This window comes from Crinia signifera, chromosome 12 (assembly GCF_055691185.1).
Source record: "Crinia signifera chromosome 12, ASM5569118v1, whole genome shotgun sequence".
Classification (NCBI taxonomy): Eukaryota; Metazoa; Chordata; class Amphibia; order Anura; family Myobatrachidae; genus Crinia; species Crinia signifera.
Window position 1 is genome coordinate 80,411,771 of NC_139228.1, and position 24,090 is coordinate 80,435,860.

Consider the following 24,090-nt stretch of genomic DNA (forward strand, 5'->3'; position numbering starts at 1 on the left):
ATATTTGATTGTACAAGCACCCTGATGGGTCCTTACAATGTTAAATGGCCCCCCCCATAGTCAACAACACCCCCAGGATCAACACCAACCGGAAGCGTGGCGAGTGCAGCGAGCCCGTGAGGGGCGGTGGTACGTGTCCTCCGACCTTTTCATACGCCCACTATCCACGTCGGCGTGGGAGCTGATTCTAGATAGTGTGGCGAGCGCAGCGAGCCACCGAGCCCGAAGCATGGCGAGCGCAGCGAGCCCCGCGAGGGGACGTGGAATACATGTAAAGTAATACACGTCCCTGTGCGGGGCTCGCTGCGCTCGCCACGCTTCGGGCTCGGTGGCACGCTGCGCTCGCCACACTATCTAAAATCAACTCTACGCTAACGTGAATAGTGGGGGTATGAAAACACGTACCGCTGCCCCACATGGGATCGCTGCGCTTCGGGTTTGCGCTTCGCCTTTGCGTTGATAGTGGGGGTGGCGTGGGGGTGCATTTAACATTGTAAGCACCCATCAGGGTGCTTGTACAATTAAAAAACGCATCGCATGCATCGTATGCGGCTATATGGCATGCAATGCGATCAGATGCCGTAAGATGGACATCGGGGCGCCGTGCTAGGTAACAAGTACCATCACTTCTCCCGTATCACTGCTTCATACATCTACTCCTCTAGGTCAAGGAGGGACCCACTCACTCCACATCCAGAATGTCATGCCTTCAATCGGATGGATAGGACTATGATGTATTTTCCTCAGTGCATCGCTGTTATTAATCTGGTACATTATCATGCACGCAACAGTATTTACTATATATACTTATCAAGAGGCCCAGTCCTCTCTAATGGTCAGCCAAACCTATGTGGTGGCTTTCCACACCCTTAACACTGTATGCCTCCGGGGGGCCCTTCATGCCCCAGTCCGACACTGTATCATCTATATATATGTCTAGTGTCCATGAGTCTCCAAAACACTGCCATCTGCTGGCAGAGAGTGACATGACATCGCTTTCTCACACATGCACAGACACACAATGTAGCAGACTAGCTTTCGAAGCTTTTGCTTTGAGCGGGATTACTAATACAGTATATACATATAAAATGAAAACAAAGCTATAAATAAAATACAGCAGTAAATACAACTGTGCACACAACATAACAATAATGAGACGGGGCTTATCTCAGGGTGTTGGGTCTCACAAACATGGCTTACTAGGCCAGCTCCGATATTCCAGGAAACAAATTCCAGTGACACAAGCATCAGACTGAAGAGTGTATGAGGACACCCAATGCACTTTGTCAGAGAATTGAAGTGAATATTTGTAGAACTACAGTACAGTAAGTAACTGCATTGGGATTAATCACAAAACACGTCTCTCAGATGGAGCAGAACACGTCTTCTCCTGCACCATGCACATAGCTTTAGCATTCACAATCTCTCTGAAAGGTCACGTCCTCAGCGCCATTCATATTGCCACTACTTACCGCCCTAGCAGTGCTGGCAATGGTGACAGTGGTATCCATCACAGGCTCAGCGGCAGAGCCAGACGCGGCTCTTAAAGTATCCCGGTACTCCCAGCAGGCACTGCTGCTCCCACAGTTCCCGGGGGAGATCTCACAATACCTTCTCAGCCCCAACTCCAGTGCTCCCACTCCAGCTATGGTGCCGGCGCTGCCCCCCCCCCCCCCCCCCCCCAGGACCCACTGTTGCCTAATCAGCCTATTGATTAATCAGGCTCTACTGCTATTATGTATATAATATTCGATTGCATTTTTTACAGGAAATACATACAACGCTACGTCAGCCCCTAAATACGTTCATATGTAGAATTGTTCTTTATATTTAAAATGAATGGAAAAAAAATCAGAAGTTGATATAAGGCCCAAGGTCTTGCACACTTCTCGTACAGCGATACTTGTTCACTTTCTGCTGATGTCTGCATGTCACACAGGAAATGTGTAACCCAGGTTAAGGCTTTTAATGCACATCGTTCATTGAGATTTCTCATTTAAAACCTATAGACCTGGGGATATTTTTGACGTCTGTTTCATTTCATCCTTGAATATTTTTCAAGGGCAGCGAAAATTTTATGAGTAAAGACTGAAACTGCGTTAATACAAAGGCACAAATGTGGATCACATGACAACAGTGCATCATGGGAGAAATATAATAATACTTTAAAATAAAAAATAAATTCAATAACATAATTTAAAGTAAAGAAACTTTGAAAAATGAAAGGAACACATTTTAAGGTACAAATGAATATAAAAAAATATGGAAAATATGGAAAAATAAAAACCAATTTCAAAATGTGGCATGGTACCGCGGCTGAAAAAAAAGCGCAATCAAAATAGTCATCCTAAAACACAGCGAAAAAGCATCGAAAACAAAAGACTGAATAAGAGAAATCATTCCAAAGTGAAATTTACACTGAAATTACGAATTTACGAATACGCGAAATGAAGAATTCCTCAGTTTTCACATTAAACGGTCGAAAGAAACTAAACATTTACAAAAATCGAAAAATTAGATTCAGATGAAAAATCAATGTGTTAATACGCGATAACAGTTCAAATCCGAAAAAAGAAGAACAAGTGAACAGATTCCGCTAAAAAACCCATAATGCCCAACTCTGAATAACCCCCATAATATCTAAATCTCTCTTATTTAAGATAAAAAGACAGTTTGAACTGAGCTGTTAAAAATGTGCAATAAGTTTTGGTTAAGACATAATGCAGGTATGTGCCGTATTTAGCACGGAACAGACTAGTCATGGACTTAAATCTGGCACACAAACACAAATTTATTAAGCACTAGCTGAGGTACCCAGTGGGGGGGGGGGCAATCAGCAAAGCTGTCTCTAATATACAGATGTAGCCAGCCTCAGCTAGCCTGCCATCGTGACATATCCATAGCGCTGGCAGGCGCTGGTGGACGCTAGCTGGGGTGTGGCCGGCAGACAGGGACACACCAAAGAATGGGGCCCACTAGGCACGTGAGCCAAGTCCCTAGGGGCGGCCCAGCAGCTTCCTTCCCAGGGAGAAGCACAGCTGGAACGGGTCAATGCATGGTATCTATAGCCAGTTAGTGGTTCCTATTCTTACAAAGGCCCTTATTTAGGTCTGATCGCAGTACAAATTGGTTCACAAAATGGGCAAAACCATGCTGCACTGCAGGTGGGGCAGATGTAACATGTGCAGAGAGAGTTATATTTGGGTGGGGTGTGTTTAATCTGAAATCTAAATTGCAGTGTAAAAATAATGCAGCCAGTATTTACTCTGCACAGAAACAAAATAACTGACCCAAATCTAACTCTCTCTGCACATGTTACATCTGCCCCACCTGCAGTGCACATGGTTTTGGCCATTTTCCAAACAAATTTGTACTGAGCTCAGATCTGAATAAAGGCCTAAAGGTGAAAGAGGCTCATTATATTCTATACTGCGGGGAGGGGGAGAAAGTTTTTTCTAGTTGTTTTAAAAATGGGGCCAAACATCAATGATTAGGCCACACCCCCTAAGCCACCTCCAGTCTGTCTACAGCGCTGATTGCACAGCTGCTTTCCTGCAGCTGTGCAGTTCCCTATAAATCAGAATCAGGCACTTACAGTAGATACTGAAGAATGCAATATTATCCCTCTAAAATATAGAGACAAAGCCGATAAATACGTATATTACAAAAAAAAAAAAAAAAAACGTGCTCTAGCATATTTTCAAAACAATCCAAAATCTCTGGCCTCTCATTTCTTTCCCATCATTACAGGGTGAATTTTCTTTTCTGTTTCGAAGATTGAAAGAAACTGAATTCAAGCAAATACTCTCTTTTCCCATAAGCCCCAGTAATTCTATTTTAATTATCCTGGTGGGATAAAACAGAATCAAACACTTCACAGTCAGCTCTGATTGTCACCTAAACTAGTTGTTAGAAATATAGATGTGTACTGTTTTCGCAATCATTGCCAACAGAGCCTCGCGAGGATGCAAATAAACAAGTGCTGCTGCTGTAATTAGTATTGTCTGAAAATCATTCACAGAACATCGCTGAGGAAATGAAAGGAAGGAAGTTCCTGGTAAAAGCTGGCATTGCAGGAACCGCTATAAAATCGGGCACCCTCGAAAGCCTTCAGCAATACTAATTTCCGAGTAAATCATAATAATAAATAGCAGAAATAATCTGGTGCACAAGGATTATGTGAGGGGAACAAAGAGATCTTGTGCATTATACAGAAACATCTGAAAAGATGGTTATAACGACAAGACAGTAAAGAGTTATTAATATTTACCATAAAAAAGCCACACATCTAAGGGTCTGCTGCTGAGGGGACCTATATATGAAGGGTGTGGTTCATATTTGGATGCAAACGCAATGGTTTGCATAAAAATAAGACGTTTGGCGGTTTGCGCCGACACAAGATCAGTTCTGAGTATGTACAGAACGTGCATTGCGATATTGCCTGGGTCAGCCGCACCATGAATGATATCAGGGGTGGGGGGTGGATCAGGAACAACAATTTTCTTCAAAATAGGGTCATGCTTTCCCATTTTTAACGGTGTGATGGCTCCATGGTCTGCGTCGTTGAACACAAACTTACTTGACCCGGGTACCCAGAACCTATGGCCAGTCTGAATAAGCTTCAGGTGATGCAGCCTGACCGGTGCCTGAAACCATCAAGAATCACGACTGATGGTCGCAATGGTAATCCAAGGCTGCATCTTCAGGCGCAACAGTCAGATCCTCCCTTACGCAACCTGGAAGTGTCTTTCTCCTACAGACACCTCCTCCTAAGCATATTTGTCTACTCTCCTGAAAGTTTTGGGAGACTCAGGATGTTTCAGGGAGTCCACAGCATCCCTGGAAGATCAGTGAGATCATCACATCTGGCCTTCATCCTAGTTTTGTAGGCAGGATGGAGAGACAAACACTGGCAATCACAGTGCTAATTGTAGATGGCGGCTAAACTGTGCCCCAGCAACCAGTACTTTGATTGGTGTCTCTCAGAGATTGGGAGGGCATGCACCCCCAAAAAGTAAGCATCTTGCATGTATGACCTGTTTACAGAAAGGTATTATTTTTTAACTTAATACAATTGGAAGGTGTTGAACTTCTAAGATGCCACATCCACACTTTCACTTGAGGTTCTGCGAAGTAGGTATTGGTGTGTGGGTTGTGGTAGCAGCAGTAAAGTTAAGTTTGTTCTAAGGTCCCTGAAAAAGTGTGCACCGCCCCTGGGGGCTTAGCATCTAATGTGTGTAAAAGTCTCTGTTTATGAAGAGTTTGGGTGCATCTTATCGCTTGCTTATGCAAAACGCAAACAGCGTGCGGCATGCTTCCTAAAAGTTCTACTGAAAACCTTAAATATGTAACTTCTTTCTATACTATAAATGTTTTATGTCTAAGATGATTTTAAAAAGTCAAACAATTGAAAATGTTGACTATTTTCATTTATGTAGAACTAACAGAGATTACATAACACTGTACAAATACAGTATGGTACCCATTACAGCAATATTCAAAAGAATACTACAAAACTCTTTCTTCTAACAAGTCTTTAAAGGGCTGACATCCTAAAAATCAATTACATCCAGTGGCCTAAGAAAAGCAATAGTACTTATAGAGATTAGTTCAGTAATATCCCATCGTTTGGAATTGATCTTTTGGGACCTTTTGTTGCTTAGAATGGAGCTAAAGGATTGGTGGACAGAAGACGTACGAAGGTCCTGCATCTAGTATCTAGAGAGGTTAAGTTAAGTAAGATTACCTCTGTACAAACATTTTGCTACACGTCTAGGATACTTAGGGGTGTAGTTATTAAAAACGTGAATTTATCATTCATTTTCATGGCACAAAGATTGATTTTGTTTTCACCATATTTACCAAACATTTCACTGATTAGTGCAGCTGTCCTGGCAAAGATCTTAAAAGTAGACGGGTAGCTATCATTATAACGTCACTATCGTTTATGATGCCAAACATTTTTTGTGCGCAAAAAACACATTTGCTCACTGATGGTTTAATGTACACAAACTTTGTTTCATGCACAAAAGTATTAAAAATATTGTATAAACCTGACTTCAGGTTGTGCGTATAATGTGTATATGATACATAAATACATTTCCTATTTAGTTTTGGGGTCCATAAAACAGAACGACCTGTGTGCACCCTGATCGTATGCAGGTCGTAAGTTTGGTCAATCGAGCGATCGTGTGTTCTTTAAAAGCAAATACAATATGCTTACAAACGCAAGCCATCCCGACTGATCGGATGCACATATGATCAGTGAACTGACCTCTTCACTGCTGGACCATACATCGGATAGACATTCCACACGTTGAGCACACAATTGATCGCACAACCTGTCAGAATAATATGTTTGGGCCTGAAATCGTTCAGGTATGGCCAGTGAAAGTTACGGTACTTATATGTTAGTTGGGCGCCCACTATAGTTAGTACGCTCATACCCCCACTATCCATGTTGGCATGGAGTTGATTTTATATAGTGTGGCGAGCGCAGCGAGCCACCGAGCCCGAAGCGTGGTGAGCGGATGTGGAATACTAAGCAAATAGCTTAGTGGGCACCCAACTAACATATAAGTACCGAAGTTACTAATGGTTACTCTAATGCTGCTTTCAGACCGCAAAACTGGCTTTGACCCTGTATTTGAAAACGTTTCCAAAAACGGGTCTGCCAGGTAAAACCCCTTTCACACCGCATCTCTTAAACGGTATATTACCGTTTAAGTGCGTTTTTTTGGCACTGGCAGACCCGTTTTTGGAAACTTTCAGCGCCCCCCCCCCCCCCCCGTGGGTTAACACACACAAACCCCCCCCCCCCCTGTTAACCCCTCCCCCTGCGGGTTAACACCCCCCTAGGACTAACAACCCACCCAATATGTGTTTAAGAACACCCCCCCCCCCCCCGCATTGTGTTTAAGAACCCCCCCCCCCCCGTGAAGCCGGTACCTCCTGAGTTTGCAGATGATCCCGGAAGCCGCAGTACTGTATGGACGGCTGGCTGCGCTTATGATAAAAAAGGGACTTTCTGAAAATGGCTGCCCCATAGGAAAACCCATTTGAAAAAACTGTCTTTAGTATGGGGGCAGCCATTTTCTGAAAGTCACTTTTCTTATAAGAAAATGGCTGCCCCCATGCCCCCATGCCCTCCACCGGCTCCCCACAGCCTCCACTTCCTGCCTGTCTCCCTGAAGCGGAGAAGGGCAGGGAAGCCCCTCCCCACTGCCTTGCCATGCAAGCCTGTGAGACACTTGCGCATCCCCATCAGGTGGAGCGCCTGTTACCAGCCTGCGCCAGCTCGGGACATCTGGCGATCCTGCAGGCTGGCTGGCAGGCGCTCCATCTGTACACTGGTACTTGAGTTTGTGAACCGCTCAGAATTTTCTATATTTCTTCTGAAATTTGGCCTGAAAAGACCTCAGATTTCTACACAGGTACTAAAGGTAGATAAATAGAAACAAATCAAATAAAGGAGAAAAAAATTAGATGTACTAATTTTTTTTCATTGAGGAAAGTTATTCAGAATCTGATCTGTATGTGGTAAAAGTATGTGATCATTTGTTTTATGTTTGGTACTTTTTGGTACCACTTAGACATTTTCTTAGGTTCAGAAGAAAATATACAGGTATGTTCCAAGATATAGAAATGCATTCTCCAATACAGGTAGGATTCCATTACTTATAACGCCACACCCTATAGCCGCAATGTGTTTTTCTAACCATGGCTCTGTATCCCGAAGTATCACTATGAATGCGGGTTCCTAATGTTCTCTAGCTGGATAATGGAGAACGCTGTGTCTGATAGCAGGTTGTGTTGGGAAGCAGCGTGAATGTAGTTGGTCATTGCCTAACACTGACGCGCATTTGTCAAGGATGACCTGAGATCAGGGCCGGATAAAGGGGGGCTCATGGGATCAGTACCCCTGGGCCCCCCTCTATCTAGGGGCCCCCTGTGGTTGGCATGTATTTTTTTTTATTATTATTATTATTATTATTATGTTGTTGTTTTTTTTAGCTAAAAGTTTTGTGCATGGGAGTGAGGTAGTGCTGCAGCTTCACCTATCTGCTAATGTGACAATGATTAATGGTGCTGAGCATCGGGAGCCAAGGCACACTGACAAGTGTTCAGTGCATTACTGGGAGTTGACTAAGTCCCATGAGACTTTTTACAAGAGGTCAGAGGCTGAGAGGATTGTGCTGAGCTCTGCTTGGTGGAGCTCATTACATGCTTCTCAGGCCCATGGAGGACAGCAGCAGCTGCCTTGTCATGGGAGGGGTTTTAATCAGAGGCAACGCTGAGCCTGTCAGGGCTCTTGCAGAGTGAGACACAGAGGGACAAACACAGGCTTTTCATGTGGTATTTTATATATATATATATATATATATATATATATATATATATATATATTAAACAACCCCCCCCCCCTACAGTTACCCATTGACCAAGTTTTTACTGCCTTTAATCTGTGTTTTGACAGTGTAATATTCTCCTGTGCAGTTTGCAGCCAGTAATGACAAGTGGGAGGGGTCTCCCTGTCTAAAGTGACCCGGGCCCCCCGAAGGGTTAATCCGGCCCTGTTTGAGATTACAGATAAAATCATTGATATGCTTTGTTGTAAGCAGTTCTATTTGTGTTTACAATTAAACTCCTAATTTAAAAACTATAAAAAAGTCAATTTAGCCTTTGTTAATTTTTCAGGACATTGAAGGATACTCAAAGTTCTCTGATGTGAATCTAATACTGGCTGTTGCTATTTCCAATACATTTATAATCTATTTTACGGTTTACAAGCATTGTAAAAATCTCTCTCTCTCTCACACTCTCTCTCTCTCTCTCCCTCTCTCTCTCTCTCTATATATATATATATATATAAAAGCATATCTAGTGTTTCACACTGGTAGACAGTTGTAGGAATCATTGAAACGATGGGAGCAAGTAGCAGGACTCGTATATTCTCATGTACACCCAGGAGAACTCCGGTTTTGCTCCTATCAAATGTTACACAACTCATTTCTTGGCATCCTGCCTGCTCATGGTGGGTTCTGTTTACCTTCTTAATGTAAAGCGCTAGGGAACTTTTCAGGAAAAAAATGACATGCTAAAGATATGCCGAAACATTTTCAAATAAAAGCCAAGAGAAATGACCTGATGGCTTATTAATTGTTTAAGAGATGCTGTATTATTGCACTGCCTGTGTTTACATATTGATTCAATCTGACATGGTGGAGCTGAGGGCTGAAACTCTCCTCTCTTACCTCCACGTCTCCTGGGAAAACTATTTCTACTCCTTGTTTATTTTTCTAAATGATTTGGGAAGTCTTTTTTTTCCTCGTCTCTTATGAGCTCATGCTTGGATGCTTTATACCACTTCCCAGAAACACACACACACACATAAACATTTATAAAACACATAAACTCGCTGACTTAATAGGACACAGCAGTTAAAAACGCATTAAAACAAACGTTCCTCTCTATTTCTATGATTAAATAATTTGTGTTTCATTTTAAGGAGCTTTTAAAGAATTTGTGGAAATAACACAATAACAACAATGTCCTTGAAAAATAATAATTCCCGTTAATTTGTTTTATTTCATTATGTAAATACTGTAGTGAAGTATTAATACCAGCGTAGTGGGTATTCTTAGGTCATGGAAGTTGTTAAATTTACATGATACAAATATAATAACGATTCGTTTAGCAACAGTAAAGAAAAAATAGATCAAAAAAAGCAAAAAAATATTATGTAAGGTAAAGCAGAGGCGTCACAAGGAGTGTTTCACTATTCAAGAGGGTGACATCAAAATGCAACTACTCCACAGTGACAGGAGCCTGGTGCTGCACTATGACATGATCCTGCAGACTACTCCACAGTGACAGGAGCCTGGTGCTGCACTGTGACATGATCCTGCAGACTACTCCACACTGACAGGAGCCTGGTGCTGCACTGTGACATGATCCTGCAGACTACTTCACAGTGACAGGAGCCTGGTGCTGCACTATGACATGATCCTGCAGACTACTCCACAGTGACAGGAGCCTGGTGCTGCACTATTACATGATCCTGCAGACTGCTCCGTAGTGACAGGAGCATGGTGCTGCACTATGACATGATACTGCAGACTACTCCACAGTGACAGGAGCCTGGTGCTGCACTATGACAAGATCCTGCAGACTACTCCACAGTGACAGGAGCCTGGTGCTGCACTATGACATGATCCTGCAGACTACTCCACAGTGACAGGAGCCTGGTGCTGCACTATGACATGATCCTGCAGACTACTCCACAGTGACAGGAGCCTGGTGCTGCACTATGACATGATCCTGCAGACTACTCCACAGTGACAGGAGCCTGGTGCTGCACTATGACATGATCCTGCAGACTACTCCACAGTGACAGGAGCCTGGTGCTGCACTATGACATGATCCTGCAGACTACTCCACAGTGACAGGAGCCTGGTGCTGCACTATGACATGATCCTGCAGACTACTCAACACTGACAGGAGCCTGGTGCTGCACTATGACATGATCCTGCAGACTACTCAACACTGACAGGAGCCTGGTGCTGCACTATGACAAGATCCTGCAGACTACTCCACAGTGACAGGAGCCTGGTGCTGCACTATGACATGATCCTGCAGACTACTCCACACTGACAGGAGCCTGGTGCTGCACTATGACATGATCCTGCAGACTTCTCCACACTGACAGGAGCCTGGTGCTGCACTATGACATGATCCTGCAGACTACTCCACACTGACAAGAGCCTGGTGCTGCACTATGACATGATCCTGCAGACTACGCCACAGTGACAGGAGCCTGGTGCTGCACTATGACATGATCCTGCAGCACTAATCAGTCACTGAGAAGAAGTCGGCAGAGCAGACACTAGTCCATGGATGTAGCCCACCATCTCCATAGAAGGGGAGGGGGGGGGGCTTAACGCATTACCATGCAGCTATAGTGATTGCCCCTTTAAAAAAAATCATCTGAGTTTGGCCGGCATCCAGCAGAGCCTCCAAACTCGGGTGGCATTATATCCGACTGGCCCTTGGTTACATGGGGTATCTCGACCTCGATGCCACCACTGAAGGCAGGGGCACTTATCCTTGGTGACTAAACAAAACATAAAGAACATTTTATATAATGTACTGCGGACTATGGGCCTGATGCACAGCTGACCAAATCCCAGCCAGTGTTTTACTGAGGCATGAAGGGCCACCACAGTTAGGGACCCATGCGTAAAAGGTGTGGCCAACCACCAGTCCATGGTCCTGCTCCGCCAAGTAAAGAAACCATGTAAAAGAGTAACAATACAAAGTATTATTCAGGTTCACAGACTGGATCCTGAGCCATAAGCGAGGACAAGGGTTCTCTGGAAGTGGGGCCCACCAGGGAATCCCCCTGCTCTGCGATAGGCCAGTCTGTGTGCCTACAGTGTACTCAGGTTTGTAGCTGGACCTATCTGCATCTGAGCATCAACCATCATTATCATCAGGCTAAACTTTGTGCCCGGAAAAGCGTAATAAATACACTACTGCCCAAATCATAGCCCACAGTTACTGTCACACACCCGCACTGAACAATAGCTGGGTGAGAACGCCCCATTATAGCCCATTACCGACTGCAATCATGTATAAAAAACACATGACGCACTCTGCAAATAGTCCAAAGTTCAACTCTGCATCAGCCTCATGCAGGAGTTACTAAAAGCAATATTTCCTTACGGGACCAGACGAGACCATGACATATAAGTGCACCCTATATGTAAATGCAATGGCATTGCCATCTGAGTTACACTTGCTCTGGGTGGCTCCCGAGTGTCTTCCGCCTATACTTACCCTGTGATCCCAATCAAGGGAGATGTAACGTAAGAGTGAGCTACCGGGAAACAATCATGACCCGTCACACAAATATACATGGACTGCAGCATCCACTGGTTTTCATAAGTTTATTATAAAATGAATGTTTTAAAAGCTGAAACGAATGAATGGAAGCATACAGTAATTTGGTTCCCGTCACTAAATAGTTGGTACTTCCTCATCTTTGCGGCCACCGCTTACAATACGGAACTTACGTACTGTACGCCGAGCCGCGAGGGTTATTTTCGGCGAGGGTCACAGAAAATGAGCAATTACAGTGTGTTAATTGGCATAAATAATATAACTGAGATTACAAGAAGTCAATAAACCAGTTATTGAACTTATCTCGAACTGAGGACGATGCAGTAACACACATGACAAAATATGCAAATGGGCCATGCGATAAATACGACCATAAAAATGTTTGGCGGTATAACAGCAGAAACCAGCAAGAAAGAAAAGCAGTATCAGGTCAGGAATCTTTGCGCACCACCACCCTGTGTCCATGCCACCGCCTTTAGTAAAGTTGTGGCAAGCGAGGCGGACCGGAGCGAGCCACCGAGCAAGCCAATTGTGATTTACTAGTCTACAAAATGAAAGTAAGAGATGATTGGTTGTTACTTAGGGGTACATGTACTAAGCCCTGAAGAGCGACAGTGGACAGAGAGAAAGTGCCAACCGGCCAGCTCCTACCTGTCATTTTTCAAACACAGCGTGTAATGTATTGGCTGATACTCTGGGCGGGATGTACTTAAAAAAAAGCTACGGTAAAACCCTCGTTTTCAGGGTTTTTACTGCATTTTGAAATGCATTAAATCCCTCCCGCCTGGGCTTCGCTGTGGGGGTTACGCCAGCTGTAGCTGGCATAAACCCATAGAGGACTATGGGCTTCTCTTTGCAGCACTGCTGTGTGAGGCATCCAATGTGGATCCCTCCCAGCATGCACTGCGGGTGCTAGCATTTCTGCGCAGAGGGACTTCCTGTTAGAAACTAGAAAGTCCCAGCAGCGGCGGGGAGCACAAAGGGCAGCTCTTACCGGGAGCTCATCACATATGGTACATCCCGCCCTCTGTCTACAATTCACTTTATGTCTTTGTTTTATAGCTTACAAAATAAACCCTCTCGATGACCATCAAATTATATTTCTCCCCTTTGGAAATAAAAGTCAGTCTGAACTGACTGTTATTTCCGTCGCTGATCGCAAAAAGGGGGCAGAGCTGTCAGCCACCAAGCAGGCAACACCACGCCTGCATTCCCAGAGGAATGCCCACCATTTTTATGGGGACGCCCATAAAACGCTGCCCATTCCCCTGAATTTGGCCCCATCTGATAATGCATGAATCAGGTTGCAAGTCCGTTCAGCAATAAATGAGCCTGTAGCCAACATGGGGTGTACTCCATTCGATTAATGTAATGTCTGCAATAGGCATGGAGTGGGTAAAACATCCAAGGCTGTTGTGTGACCTTGGGAAGCATGTGACTCGGGGGTCCAATAAGGACTCAGGGAAGGGCAGTGTTAGCTGGGATATCAGGGCAGGAAATGGAGGAGCCTTCCTCTCTTTCCTGAAGGTTTTCCCGCCCTCCCTCCCTTGTGTTATTATGGTTGGGTGGGTGTTTAATTGCGTTGGCTGATAGGCGGGAAAGAACGGCAGGTTAATAGAATTAGTTATTATACAAATGATGATGCTACGTATATGTTTGCTTTTCGGTGCGCTCGCCACTCATTGGCTTAGGCCTTTGCTCGATCACCCGCTCGGGAGCAGCGACCCCACCTGGATGGGTGGGTAGTCAATGTAGGTCGAGCGGATATCGCTTGTTAGGGTAGGCTTGATTACGTAGGCAGATTGTGTGGGCGGAGCTTATTTAATTAGCCGTTCTTTCTGGGCCACCATTAATTAATTAATTATTAATAAATTAATCTAGCTTAAAAGTGCTAAAATACATCAGCTAACAATTGCTGCCAAACCTAAGTCTCCGAGTCTTTGTTTCAGGTTTAGTTTGTAAGTTTTGAAATGTGAATATAGTATATACATGCTAGAGATTACACACATCAGATGCTAGGATGTTTAATAAATGAACCCAGGTATAAGGGACAGGAGCAGTAAAAGGCAAAGCATCATAACATTTTTATCAATTAATTATTTTATAACTTATATATCTAAATAATGTTTCTATTGTTATTATAAAAATAGAACTGATTTCAATTTAAAACCAGAGACATGTACTGAGTATATGACAAAATGGCATTATATAAAATGTTTGCCATGGAGGGAATCCGTATACCGTTTAGAGGTATTTATGGGCAGTGGACGTACCCTGATGCCTGTCCATCAGCACGACTCAATTATATGTGTTCTCTCTTTCCCTTAGTAAAACAAACTGTTTACTTACATAACCACACTGTTTACCCCGACGCCTTGTGGGAGAGAGGCACAGGTCTTAAATTCACCAGTGAAAAAAAGGTCTTGGGATATAGCAGGGGTCAGAAAATTTAACCCAGGAGAGGTGGGCCTAGTTTTCTGGTTTCACTAAGAGGCCATGGTATTTTTTACACAAATCAATGGACACATTATAGGATCAACCCAAACTCACTTGTTGTTCAAACAGCCCCGAAACGGAATACGTCGCCCACTTTTGTTAGTCTGGTATTAAATTTTACTCTAGAGAATAGTCATAGCCATTTTTAATGGATAGGGAAAGGTTAGGTAATGTTACCGAAATGCTGGGCTGTAAAAGCATCTTGGGTTTCTATATGAGAAAAAAAATGCGGAATGACTGCTATTTGGATGAGGGGGGGGGGGGGGGGCTGGCCCAGGCAGGGTTCTACAGTACAATATTAATAGGAAGAGCTTCGACAATACAAAGGCTTTTTTCATTAGCAGAATGAGATCTGTTTAATACTACGGATCATGTGCAAGACTGTAGAGAAAGCTTGTGCCAATGTGAGTGTTGTTAACCCAAAGTATATTTAGGCAGACAGAGACTAATACTAATGACGGTACTAATGGATAAATACGTTTATATAAATGTTGGCAGATCGCAACAGTGTACAAGGAAAACAGGGTTGAGTCTGGTGAACCCAAGAACTAACACTCTAAAGGAATAATTTACAATTATTAACAGTTGGCTCCTGGTTTTCCTTTCATGCAATATGTTGCCTCATTGATAATGGACATTTCTGACATTGAAGGAGTAAAAGTCCATCCACTAGGACCTAAGGCTAGCGACAGGGAATACCCCGGGACACGTCTCTGTGTCAGAGAAGCAGATATCTGTCTGAACATATGCTACAAAGCATGTGAAAGCAGCTCCTGAATGCTACAGAGAAGAGGACTCCTTCGTTCTCAAGAGGAAAGGCCAAAGGGCACGTCATGTCAATGAGGGTCAAGGGGTTTCTTCAGCTAATTGAGTGTTCTTTTGCTTCCTTCGCAAGCATTAACCTTTAACCCTTTTCTACTAGAGGGGACAGTCGGAGCAATGAATGGGTTAACAAAAACAAAAGAAGGTTGCCCTCTTGTGATGAGGACATCTGAACACTGGAGAGGACACGTTGATGACATCAATCTTTGACTATATGTCCATCAGCCACAGGTTTGGGTAGACACTGAAGCTACACTGTGTACTAACAGCTTTGTATTACCTCTAACTTGCTGTCAGTTTCACATCACACAAAAATCACAACAAACCCTTATGGCATTAGGTATTGGTTTTATATTTATATATATATATATATATATATATATATATACTTATTGGGGTATTCAATATGCGCCAATATTTTAGACAGTCGGAAATATTGGCACGCATCTACTCATTGCAGCCATTTTCGACCACAATGAAGCCTGTGCAGATTCTATTCGAAAAGTAGAATAGGCGTCGCCAAAAACGGCAGCAGTATTTTTTTTTTAAATTGTGTCCCTTGAATTATTATTAATAGTTTTATACAGTATATATAGATAGATAGATAGATAGATAGATAGATAGATAGATAGATAGATAGATATAGCTATAGCGATAGATAGATAGATAGATAGATAGATAGATAGATAGATAGATAGATAGATAGATAGATAGATAGATAGATAGATAGATAGATAGATAGATAGATAGATAGATAGATACTCCAAAACGTCGGACACCTTTTCCTACTAAAATTGCCTTATTCACCAAGTACACCAAATGCCTCTGTTTGCTTGAAACCAATTTATATATAGATAGATAGATAGATAGATAGATAGATAGATAGATAGATACTGCCTCACAGCACTGAGGTCATGGGTTCAATACCCACCATGGCCCTAACTGTGCGGAGTTTGTATATTCTCCCCGTACTTGCGTGGGTTTCCTCCGGGTACTCCGGTTTCCTCCCACAATCCAAAAATATACTGCTAGGCTAATTTGGCTCCCAACAAAATTAACCCTAGAATGTCTGTGTGTGCGTGTACATGTGGTAGGGAATATAGATTGTAAGCTCCACTGGGGCAGGGACTGATGTGAATGGTCAAATATTCTCTGTAAAGCGCTGCGGAATCTGTGTGCGCTATATAAGAAACTGCTAATAATAATAATAATAATAATAATAGATAGATATAGATATATAGATTGTAAACCTGCGAGCAGGGCCCTCCGACCGCTATGTTTGTCTGTGATTACTCAGGTTGTCTTATCACTAATGATTCCAATTATAAAGTGTAACGGAATATGCTATATAACAAACTGTAAATAAAAACTAAATAAATATATAGGAGACTTGCAAATGGAACATTTATGGTTTATAGTTTAGTGATCGTTACTAATGGGGCTTTATCACATAAAATGTAACGGCCCATACAGGCTACACTGTATACAAAACCTCTATGGAAATTATTTTAAAATGTTTGTAACTATGTTGCTGAAAGATATAGAATAAGGAGACAACAAGGAGTACAGTATCATACACAGCATTTACCCTCATTCAGGCTTAGTCAAGAATCCAAGGTGTAATGCAAGGTGGCTAATAATTAGAATATTAGGAAACACATTTGATGGTAGGAAAGCCGCTATACACCATACTACCTAGTGTAACAGTTATACCGCCAGAGGCGTCACAAGAGGAGTTGCGTAGGTGCAGACAGCAGTCTACACCTGGGTGTCACTCTTCCAGAGAGTGACACCAAAATGCTGGCACATGCGCAATGACATGAAGCTGGATGATGCAGTGTGATATTATCCGGCAGGTTTTGGCTCCTGTCACTGAGAAGGAGCCAGCAGTGCAGCTGTGTTAGTCTCCAGGGGCAGCCCAGCGTCTCTGAGGAAGCTGGACACCCCACAGAGTAAAGTAAATTGGGTACTTTCTGCAAGGCCATGCCCCCATAGTGATGTCAGTGACACCACAACCAGTGCCGGATTAAGGATTCTGGGATGCTGGGGTACTTATGACAAGGATTACCCCTAAATAAAATCACACACACAGCATACGTATACACACATACACACATCATACATACATACATACATACATACATACATACATACATTCATACATACACAACACACACTGCATACATACATACATACATACATGAATACATATATATATATATATATATATATATACACAATACACACACACACTGCATGCATACATACATACATACATACATACATACATACATATATACATATATACACACCTCATACATACATACATACATACATACATACATACATACATACACACAGCACACACTGCATACATACATACATACATACATATATATACACAATACACACACACATATATATACACACAATACACACACACACACACACACTGCATGCATACATACATACATACATACATACATATATACACACATACACACCTCATACATACATACATACATAAATACACACAGCACACACTGCATGCATACATACATACATACATATATACACACATACACACCTCATACATACATACATACATACATACATACATACATACACACAGCACACACTGCATGCATACATACATACATACATACATATATATATATATACACACTACACACACACACATATATATACACAATACACACACACACTGCATGCATGCATACATACATACATACATACATACATACATACATACATATATACATATATACACACCTCATACATACATACATACATACATACATACATACATACACACAGCACACACTGCATGCATGCATACATACATACATACATACATATATACACACATACACACCTCATACATACATACATACATACATACATACACACAGCACACACTGCATGCATACATACATATATGCACACATACACACCTCATACATACATACATACATACATACATACACACAGCACACACTGCATGCATACATACATACATACATACATATATATATATATATATACACAATACACACACACATATATATACACAATACACACACACACTGCATGCATACATACATACATACATACATACATATATACATATATATATATATATATATATATACACAATACACACAACACACGCACCCTTGCGATTGACCCAAACCCCGCCTTACAAATGGTTTGCCCTTACCACCCATTTGCGCGTCAAATTCGTTCACAAGGCTTGCAAAAGGGTGTTTTACATGAACATCCATCCGCATGCCAGTGGCAACCTCCGCCATCTTTCAATGGGTGCCGACTAGCAAATGATGGTGAAGGCACACACATATGTAACCAGAATAAGGCCCTTCATAAATACAACACACTGCATAAATACATTCATATATACATACAACACACTGCATACAAAGATACACACACACCATACAGCACTTACTAAGAGAGGACAGGAGGAGTCACTGCCTGTGCCCAGGGACACCCACAGTTTTTCCTGGCCCTGGTTGCAGGTTCTCTGTGGCAATGCTGGTTTTAGTGGTACTACGCAGCTCAGAGTAATTGGCTGCTTGCGGACACAACTGAAAACCAAAAACTAAGCAAAGAACTGATACGCACCCCAAAATATTGCCCCCTGATCCCTGTTGGCTATATTGCCCCAAAGCAATGGGAGCTGTCCAAACAAGAATCAGATAGTGTTACCCCAGATGGTCTCACACCGCCGACACAAAAGGGTGACAGGGAATAATTGTAGCTATAAACTTACATAGATGAAGGGAAACATCTCTGAGTTATATAATATATATATTAGGCTGAGAAAAAATATGTTACCTGCTTCATTTTGCATCCAAATTTGAATAAAAATAAAACTTTGGACTTGGTTGCAGACAGTTCTGTAATTTAACGGCATTATGTAAATTAGCATTTTGAAAGGGTTACACTGGTAATTGGTGAAACACTAGTAGGGTGACTGGGAACATGCACTTGTGTTGCACCTAATCTTACATATGTTCTCAAACAGTCATCTACATTTCTGTGCCTTAGGGCAGTAAATCCATAGTACAAGTGATTAAGGAGAGGACAATGGGACATAAGTGCTATTAGTACTTGTTTCCTTTACAAAGTATAAATAATAAATAAGTACAAGTAAAATCCATACACTAAATTAATATTTTCCTGTTCATTTTCAAGGTAAATGTAGAAGGAACTGCAGTAGTACAGGTTGAGTATCCCTTATCCAAAATGCTCGGGACCAGGAGATTTTTGGATAACGGATTATTCTGTATTTCGGAATATTTTAATATTTCAATGATATATTTTGAAGTATCTTTAGTATCAAACTCATGAAAAACACACAAATATATTTTATTTGTGCATAAAACAAGGTTTCAAAACATGAAGCAAAGTTTGTGTATAATCTCAGAGACTGAATTTGAATGCCGAGCAATCATTTTCTTGCACATATTTAGTGCCAGTTACATATCATGTCCCCAGTAGTGCCAGTTACATATCATGTCCCCAGTAGTGCCAGTTACATATCATTTCCCCAGTAGTGCCAGTTACATATCATGTCCCCAGTAGTGCCAGTTACATATCATTTCCCCAGTAGTGCCAGTTACATATCATGTCCCCAGTAGTGAAAGTTACATATCATGTCCCCAGTAGTGCCAGTTACAGATCATGTCCCCAGTAGTGCCAGTTATATATCATGTCCCCAGTAGTGCCAGTTATATATCATGTCCCCAGCAGTGCCAGTTACATATCATGTCCCAAGTAGTGCCAGTTACAGATCATGTCCTCAGTAATGCCAGTTACATATCATGTCCTCAGTAGTTCCAGTTACATATCATGTCCCCAGTAGTGCCACTTACATATCATGTCCTCAGTAGTGCCAGTTACATATCATGTCCCCAGTAGTGCCAGTTACATGTCATGTCCCCCGTAGTGCTGTTACAAATGCACCCAAGTTTTTAGCAAAAAAAATTATTTTTCCACTTTCTGGAATGTATGGTTTTCGGAATAATTCGGATACGGGATATTCGGATACGGGATACTGAACTTAGTAAATATTGGCTAACATATTTTATATACAGTACATCCTATAATCCTATATACAGTATTTTGGAACATGAATGTAAACCAATGGCTATAACTTAACACCGATTAGTCCCACCCCAATACTTTTACAATCAACTTTATTTAATAAAATCAAGACTGTGCAATCAAATAAGATATTGAACTTAAAGGAGCAGCTTCCGGTTTAAGCTCCAAGTGGTCCATGTGGTGGGCTTGGCTCTAGTAAAATGCGATTATAAGCACATATACCCAGTATACAGGGATAGTGATTCACCGTATAGAAAATGTAGGTAAAGAGGCACAGGTAGATTTATCAAGCCTCGGAAAGAGATAATTGGAGTAGTTGTCCAAAGCGAACAAATACCTGATAACTGCAATTTAGACAGTGCCACATAAATGACGGAAGCTGATTGGCTACATTGAGTTCTATCCCTTTTCAAGACTTAATACATCTCCCACGTAATATTTATAGACGGTGCCAGATTAAACCCTGCAGAAATCTGGGGGCTCCCTTTACATATGATCTCCTAATCTGTTTTCAATTTTACCAACTAACAATCTATGACCTGGAACCTGCAATGTTAATCTGATGTTTATGGTTGATATGGTTTATATTGATTAATGGGTACATTAAATGAATACAGTATTTTCTCTATAGAGTCTTTAATGTCAAGTTTTCAGGTTTTTTGAGTTGATTAATTTTTTCTGTCTTTTGGAAACAATTTAAGAAGCTTGATTGTAATTTTCTTTCAAAATGAAATCAATATTATTTCGATCCCGTGCCTACTCTGCCTATTTTGTAATCGTAGACAAGTAGATGAGTCCCGGCGACGGCGGAGTAAGGCAGGGTTGGGCGGGATGAGGGGGAATTATTTTACTGGTCGACGGGGGCGTTGCCGAAATTTCTGGCAAGGGGGGGGGGTGCATTTTATAGTTACGCCACTGAATACACAGGTGCTGGAGGGAAGCAACACAAAGCATATTTAGTTAATGTTCTGACAAAATACTGACAGGTACAGAACACTGACAATCAAAATACCGAGAATCTAGACACCGACAGATATAAAACACTGATGCAACCACAAAGCCGACATCCAAAATATTGACACAACTAATGCCGAATACAGTTTTTCACGAGTTTTTCACAAAAACTTTACCATCCCAGGAAGAATCTAATAATGGGTTGGGATCATTTGGTCTACAGCATTATGGTCGACAGTCATTAGGTCAACATGGGAAAAGGTCGACATGGGAAAAGGTCGAAAGGTCATTAGTTTGACAGGTCGTTAGTTCGACAGGTCATTAGTTCGACATTGTCTAGGTCGACAGTCAAAAGGTCCACATGGGATTTTTCACAGTTTTTTTACTTGAATGTCAACACAGTCGACATGGACACAGCTTAAAGTGCACCGCATGCCCTCGCATCGCTCGCTGCACTCGCAAGAGAGGTGAGTGTGAGAGAGGTGAGTGTCAGCGCTCACTCCCTGTAATGTTGGAGGGCACGCAGAGTGATGCTGCTTTCACACCGCAAACCTGCTTTAGACCAGGTACATGCAATGTGAAAGGGGTTTAACTTGCTCTGACCCGTTTAAAAAAAAACACAAAAAAAAACATTTTAAATACCTGGTCTAAGCAAGTTTTGCGTTGTGAAAGCAGCATCAATGACACCTTGATTCTCTCTGAAATTCTCTCATCTCATCATGTTCCGGAAGTTCTTTCTCGTTTCGAAATTATTATTTTTTATTTAAATGCTTGTTTGAGCAATCTGCCTTCTCTCACTGACATGTATATACCATATATTATATATAGTACCCATTACCATTGTACATTTCCCAAACACACTGTAACTGACCCCTATGTTGTTTGCTACTTGTATAATGAATGCAGGAGAAAGTACAGCGATACCTTCAGTTAACTAAATAGGTTTACAGTGGCCACTGTTCAATCTACACAGGTCCGTTCCTCAGGCTTGATGCCAACTCTGCTCTCTGCGGGTGCATGGAAGAACTTCAGAGAGGTGGAAATTGGCAAAAAAGAGGGTGTACTAAATATTTACTCCAAACTAATCATTAAGGATCCACTAGGCGTCATTAACGGTGAGAGCGGATTGGACATCGGCGCCAGTCACCTACGCATTGCCCCATCTGAGCCAGAGTATAGTCAGGATAAAGTGACTGGATGAACCACAGATTACTATAAGTCCATGCGTCCAACAAACCACCTGTTACATATGCAGATACATCCAAAACTGTTTAAGTAGACTAGAAGGATGTTTCCCAATAAGCCACATTAGCAGGGTCTGGGGACCCCCCCACCCAGGGCCGGTGCAAGGCACCGGAGCGCCCCAGGCGAGTCGGGGTGGGGGCGACCCGGTGCCGGGGGGGGCGGTGGTACCTGTGTAAAAAACTTGCGGCGCCGGCTTCCCTGCAGTGCTGGAGCGGGCCGGGGTGTCCGTGCCGCGGGGGTACCTGTGGCGCTGTCATTGTGTATAAAGCTGGCGGCGGCCGGCGGGGTCCTTGGAGTGAATAGAAAATAAATAGCGCTATGCGCGTGGCGGCGCGGGAAGCGCTAGTTATTTTCTATTCACTGCAGGGACCCCGCCGGCCGCAGCCAGCTTTATACACAATGACAGAGCCGCAGGTACCCCCGCGGCACGGACACCCCTGCCCGATCCAGCACTGCAGGGACACCGGCGCCGCAAGTTTTTTAAACAGTTCGCTAACCCTCCATGTTGGGGGTGAGGGACGAACTGCCGCCCTCCAGGTGCCGGCGCCCTAGACAAATGCCTAGAGCTGCCTAGTGGTGGCGCCGGCCCTGCCCCCACCCCCCTCACCCCATCCTCTGGCCCTCATTCAGGTTCCCTCGCTCCCCTGCCAAGCGTTTCAAGGGCCTTCCTATGAACACTCTGGGCGTTTCCATGGTAATGCGGCCGTGACGCGGGTGTGGGGGACCTTCCAGTGCAAGGTAGCCGCAAATCTTAGAAACCAGAGAATGTCTTAGATTTGCGAGCACCTAAGAAATTATTTGATAGTCGGCAAACATCGAATGATTTCCTCCCCGCACTCGAGCGTGTGCGTGAAAACTCGGGGTGCAAGGGTGGGGGGGCGGACGGTCATGCAGGTGGCGGGCGGCGTTTCATTGACTCGCAAAGCTGCAGATTTCACCGCTTTTCAAATCAACCAGAATGACCTCCGGCTGTATAAGCCGCACATTTCTGCAGCTTTGTATAAGACCCTTCACTTGTACAAATCGACAGTTTTAAGTAATAGATTCTACTTCCATTTGGCCTTTCCATTTACAATGCAGGACAGCATGAGCTGGATCCGCTCCACTTTAAAATGATATTTAAATATAATAGAATATCCATTTGTATAACACAGAAGTGAGAAGCCAGACCTAGCACGCAGATGGGAAACGCAGAGAACTTCTTGTCTAATAGTCTCTGATTTATCAACATACCACCTGGTAGCTTTGTGTTTATAATCCAGCGTGTCCGTAGTTTAACAGATCCATGTTCCACATCCACAGATCAGGACAATGTGATAATAAGGGATGGATAGAGACATACTAGACACATGTATGCATTTTCCTCAATACGTGCTCTCATTATTCACCCAAAACAAAACAGAAAAATACGTTTAATTGAAAATGCCTTTGGAAGAAGCAATGGGATCAAGTTTGCCGAAAGCTGGTAAAATGAAAGGTTATATAAAGCAGCCTGCGGGAGGTTCCACATAAGACCAGTTTGTG